This window comes from Pygocentrus nattereri, chromosome 24 (assembly GCF_015220715.1).
Source record: "Pygocentrus nattereri isolate fPygNat1 chromosome 24, fPygNat1.pri, whole genome shotgun sequence".
Lineage (NCBI taxonomy): Eukaryota > Metazoa > Chordata > Actinopteri > Characiformes > Serrasalmidae > Pygocentrus > Pygocentrus nattereri.
The window spans coordinates 18,507,924-18,514,171 of NC_051234.1; positions in this window are offsets into that span (position 1 = coordinate 18,507,924).

Sequence of the window (6,248 nt, forward strand, 5' to 3'; positions counted from 1 at the left end):
AGTACACCAGCTTCCATGTTAGCTTGTTTGCTACATTAACTTTGTAGCTCTAGTGCAAAACTAAAGAGACCAGACTTGTAGAGTACATTTGGATAGGGAGACTGCACATGGAGTAAGCAGGGAAAGCTATGTAAACGTAATCTTTTGCTGAACTATTGTTTTAAAGAGGTGATGAGCTGTTGAAACCATAGCAGTGGAGACATTTTCTTACAGTTTGGGTTTGCGCTCACATCTGTTGGACAGACTATCTGATTGTAAGCATGTTTGGAGATTCTGACAGCCTGTGGACATTATTGCATTTGCAGCTGTAAATCTTTGGGATGTTGCTGAACCACCGGTTGCCGCGAGTCTGGGGACACTTCCGAATGAGTTGGGTCAGTTTCAAACAGAAAAATAATCTGTGGCGGTGGCATGCCAAGCTCACATGATGACATGGTGTGTAAGTGAGCGACAGTCTTGCTTATTTAAGCCAGATGTCCCACTGCTTTAAAGGAACTCTCACGCCTATGTACTTTCTATAGTAGAAACAGCTCAAACTGCAATGCTTATTACTGTAACAATGAAATGTATATCTACAGTCTGGCTGTAGTTTTTGTAGAGTAATATCAAGGGCATATTGTGGAATTCTTAAGAGGTTTTATGCACTTCAGTGTAGACTGTGCAGCCCACAAGTGTTTCATGTGTCTAAATATATATTAAAGGGCCTGTAATTTGGAAAAGTGAATATTTCTTGCATTTTAAATAAAGATGTACTATGTACACATAGTTATAGTTTCAAAGTGTGCTGTTCATACAGTCCATATGTGGAAACTAAGCTGCAAAAACAGCCCACTTTGATTCCATTGTGGTTGTGACATCACATTCTTCAACACATTTACATATGACAACATATTCCGTCTAGAGCAATTAGCCCCGCCCTTTCAGCCCACAAACTATTTAGCCCTGCCAGTATGGGCTGCAGCAATTTAGTCCAGCCCACATGGCCAACTCCATACTTTCAGCCTAGAGCACTTCTGCCCCACATATTCTGTCTACAAGCGTTCACCATTCATCCTACAGTTTAGCCCCACCAATTCAGCCTGCAGCAGTTTAGTCACACCCATTTGGCCTACAGAAGTTTAACCCTACCCATTCATTCTACAGCAGTTTGGCCCCACCAATTCAGCCTACAGCACTTCAGCCCCACCCATTAAGCCTACAACAGTTAGCTGCGTTCATTTGGCCTATGTAAGTTTACTAATTCTACAGTACTTTAGCCTCACCAATTCAGTTTACAGCACTTTAACCCAACCCATTCAACCTAGGCAGTTTAGCCACACCCATCCAGCCTACAGCATTTTAGCCCTGCCCATTAAGCCTCCCACAGTTTAGCCATGCCCATTCATCCTACAGCAGTTAGTGGCTGTCCTAACTTAACAGTTGATCCCACATTTCAGCCCAGATTGCTTTTTGAATAAGGCATAGAAAATGAAAACAGAGCTTATTTAAATAAATATTTCAGTCTTAAAGGTACAGTAACAAAACCAGCTGGTTTTATTTAAATCAATAAGGAGAGTTTGGAAAAAAACGTAATGTGAAATGAATTAATTACATTGACAGTTTTTGCGTAATGTAAAATTTCACAAATTTTATGAGTGAAAAAAATAAAATGTGCAAAATATAGAATATGGGTCCGTTAACTTTTTTTCATTTTGTCTGTTAACGGATCCATATTCTACGTTGTCTTTGTATGCCCCCTGATGTCAACTTATAACATTAGTGTGGTTTTATGGACCATTGGAATTTTATTTATCCATTGGAATTGACCAGGCTATTTGCTACTGTGCCTTTAAGGCTGTTATATGTAAATGACGGTGGTGTCTAGTGTTTACCTTGAATGTCTGCTGTCTTTGTCTTGGACGCCATTGTTGAGAGAAACACAGGGCTTACATTGGGAGAACATCACAGGTTTCCTGAAGTAACCAATCGCGCCAAAATCAATGTTCACGTAGTAACACTACACCAAGAGAGCGACAGTGGACCCTCATCATGCCTCTATAATGGAAACACCCTACGCTGGACAGCTTTGATACTGAATCTCCACATATGGTGTGGTGTCGCATGCTCGGCCTGTCACCTCCGAAACACATTCCCAGGCAGTATATCACATGCTTTAGATGAACAATACTGTCTCTGTGTCTCTCTCTTTGGATGGACTGCACTGGCAGAAGAAGTGCAGGTCTAAATACTTTCATGCTGTAGACTTTTCTGAGTACTCTGAGAATTTTTTTATCTTTTGCAGGATATCAGTTTTCATTTCAAATTCCAATGTAATAAAAGTTAATGTATTTTGGTTATTAATTAGTAGACTGCTCTTCTTACACTTCTTGAGGATCAGCTGTTTACTGTAGAATGTGTCAGTTTCTAGATTAAATTGACCAATTTCCACCCTTTTACTCCAGATGTAGTCAACCAGCCAAGACATGTTGGGTGTCTGAAGTTAACTTCTTTCATTTTAAAGTTATGACCATTTTGATCAGGACAATAAAACATTAAAAAACTACATACAGAAGAAATATAATCATTATATTGTATATGGACATAAATTAAGTAAGCAAGTAAATAAATTAACACTGCATGTTCAGGGGGGCCTAAGCGACTGCTTACACAGCTTATGGCTCAAACAAGGTTGTGTTCAGAATTTTCAAAAGTACTTATTGAATACTAAGTCTTAAGGGCCCACAAAAAGCCTTCTTGAAATCAAAAGTTTGCAAACACTGTTAACATTTAACAATGGTCCGTTCATTCCCCAGTTCACATATGGAAACTAAGTCGCAATATATCACTGTTGTTGGAACAAAACCTTGTATCTCCATTTTTGTCGCTTTTCTGTTTTTGACATAATTTGAAAATGCACGTTGGGCTTTAGTATTGTGTGTAGTATTGCATGGGGAAGTCATGGGCTAGAGGTTAGGGACCAAGCCTCGTGACTGGAAGGTCGCCGCTTCAATCCCCAGAGTCGACAGCACATGACTGAGGTGTCCTAGAGCAAGACACCTAACCACCAACTGCTTCCCGGGTACTGTTGATTGGGCTGCCCACTGCTCTGGGCAAGTGTGCTCACTAGAGTGTATGTGGTGTTTCACTTCATGGATGGGTTAAATACGGAGGTGAAATTTCCCCATTGTGGGACTAATAAGGGTTAATTAAGTTATTAAATTTCATGAAGGATGGACCAAAATAAATGGGCAAAAATTAATTCTTTTTAAATTTAAATTCTTTTAAAATAAATTTTAAAAAATTCTGGTTCCATTGACTTACATTGAAAGTAAAGTAGGTTTTTTCTTTCTCCTGTAAAGAGGTTTTATTCTGACAGCAGCGATATATATATATATACATATATATATATATATATATATATATATATATATATATATATATATATATATATCATCCTGTTCAGCCTACAGCAGCCAACCAGAACAGTGCTCATTTACATATACCAGTCTTAAAGACACAATAATAAAAAAAAAACAGTATGTCTAATTCCAAGGGACAAAGAAAGGTCAAAAAAGAGTTATGACTGTTTCTGGCACATAACCCTACACAGATGTTGTAAGTGGAAGAATGCAAATGCAAGACAAATGTGGCGGCCCTTTAAGATTTACTAGGTGTTAGCAGAACTATTAATGGCCTATCTAACTCAACTACGCTCAATATACAAAATCTGATCTGATATCAGGGTGACTAAGTACTGAGTAATACAGCAGACGATGTAACTGCAGGGACAGAAACTGTAAGGCCTGTCACAGGAGAACCATGCCTGGAGAAGGATTGCCATCTGGTGGTGGTTTTAACATCAAATATTTTAAGAAGTGAAAACAGCAAATTTGAACGTAAAAAAACTCATATACAGGTTTTATATCCTATGTTTTTTCATCATTTTTTATGAATGTTAATTTTCTAAGAAAAACTACATTTTTCTAACAACGTAAGAGGAGAAGGCAATCCTTTGTGATTTGGCTCAGCCAATCATATCAGACCTCCTATGATGTTAGCCAATCATATCAGACCTGGGGGAGGGGCTCTGGTGCTCCTCGCCCTACAGAGCGTCAGTGGACAACTGCTGAATTTGGGTCAGGATTTACTAGAAGCTGTCTGAAATAAACATTAAACCTTTTCCAGAAATGTGTGATATGTAGAGTGAAATGTTAAGTAGTTACAGAATGAAGGGCTCTACCTGCAGTCTGGATTTGTGACAAATTATGGTCAATATAAATTAGATGTCTAGCGAGTTTTTACTGGTTGCATGTTAGTTCAGCTAACTTAACCTAGCAAGGTTAGGTTGGATAGTGTAGTGGGTAACACCTTTGCCTTCTACGCTGTAGACTGGGGTTCAAGCACCCTACACTATACCAATAAGGGTCCTTGGGCAAGACTCCTAACACCACCTTGGCCTACCTGTGTAAAAATTATCAAATTGTAAGTCGCTCTGGATAAGAGCGTCAGCAAAATGCCATAAATGTAAATGTAAGGTTGACTAGCTAGTTTTAGGTTTGTGTGAGGTAGCTAATGAAAGGGGATATGCCGGCTTCGTTAGCCGACCATTTTAATAACGTTCACTGATACTGAGATTGTGAAAGAGAAAAAGAGAAGCAACGTTACTGACAGCACTTTATGTTCTTTGTTTTCACATATCTTTCAGTACTGGAGACTATCAAATTAGAAGACCTGAAGGAGGTCTGATCTGGGACTGTAGTCTGAGTGATTGAATAACATGTTTAGGACCTGCAGCTTATCTGAGAGGAGATAAATTGCCTGACTTCAACATTTAAGTCATATTAGATCCATGCTTATTACAAACTGAAGAGAAATAGGTTTACCATATATACTCATCTTTTTTTAAAATATCAATTTAAGAACTAATACTACTCTAAAAGTTCATGATGGACATTTTAGGGCCATTAAAAAATCTTTTAAAGGGTGTGTTAATCCCTGGTGGTGCCCTTGGTCCATATTCAAACTAAGCTGCAAAAGTGGCCAGTTTAGAAAACAAGCTGTTTTAAAATGTAATTAAGAATCTCAACTCATTTTAAAGATGAGCTCCAGTAATTTTTCCAAAAACGTTTACACCAAACCTCTCTGAATGACTGTTTACATCGCAACGACAGAATTCTGTGAAAAAAATAACTGAAAATGGGTGCAATAGCCTTTAAATGTATGCTTTGGTTCTTTCTGATGCAAATGAAATGAAAAGAAATCATGTTCTCCATTAAAATGTAGCTGTGCAGCCCTAAACTCACCAGCAGGGGACAGAAGTGAGACAGATTTATTCCTTCATCCAGTGCACACGGCAGTGAATAGACTCAGGACACTTACTTAAATGCTTCACTGTCCTAATAGTCCAACATCATGCGCACACTTGCCTAGAGTGTGCTATGGTGGGGGAAAGTTTGGGTCGACCAAAAGGACAGAAATATTAGGACAGCATAAACTGTAACTGCAAAAGTTTGTACCGAGTATTAGTATTAGTTACATATTTAAGTACTGTTATAATGTTTTGCTGGCATTCAAACACAAAACATAATGAGAAACCCCTTAAACAGTAGACTAAAGCATCCTCAAATGTATCTCAAACTATTAATACTGCATTATTTTTTTGACTTATATAATCTCATATTTTAGCTTCATTGTCTTTTGAAAAGGAATTCCAAAAGGAATTTTCTGCATAATTCAGTGGCTCAGAGTCATTCAGAGTGGTTTGATGTAAAATGATTCATTGTAAAACTTGCTGGCTCCGATATCTTTACAGTGGTGGTGATAGGAACCAGGAGTCACAATGTCTTCAACACAAATATAGATACTGTATTCACTATCCAAACCACCAGTGAACCTACATGTCCTCTGAGTTTTTATACATAATGTTTACAATAGTAAAATATTATTGGAAAAAAAAAGTTTTCTTTGGTGACTGTTTCACCTTCCAACACCCTGCATGGATTCCTCCACCATGAACTGATTTTACAAATGATGTTTTAGCCTAAAACCATTTCATGTAAAAGCTTTCTGTGAAGGAGCTTTTAGGGGTGTGTTTAAACCACAATTTGGCCAAAAGAGTTTCAACATGTGCTTTTAACAAGAGTTTGGAAAATAAAGCTGTCAAATAATTATTTAATTTTGCAAGTCAACGCTAGAACCGATGCTCCTGAAGCTAGTTCTGTGGCTGAGAGAGCTGTGGTTGAATTGTAGGCCGAGTTTAGAGTTTTGTT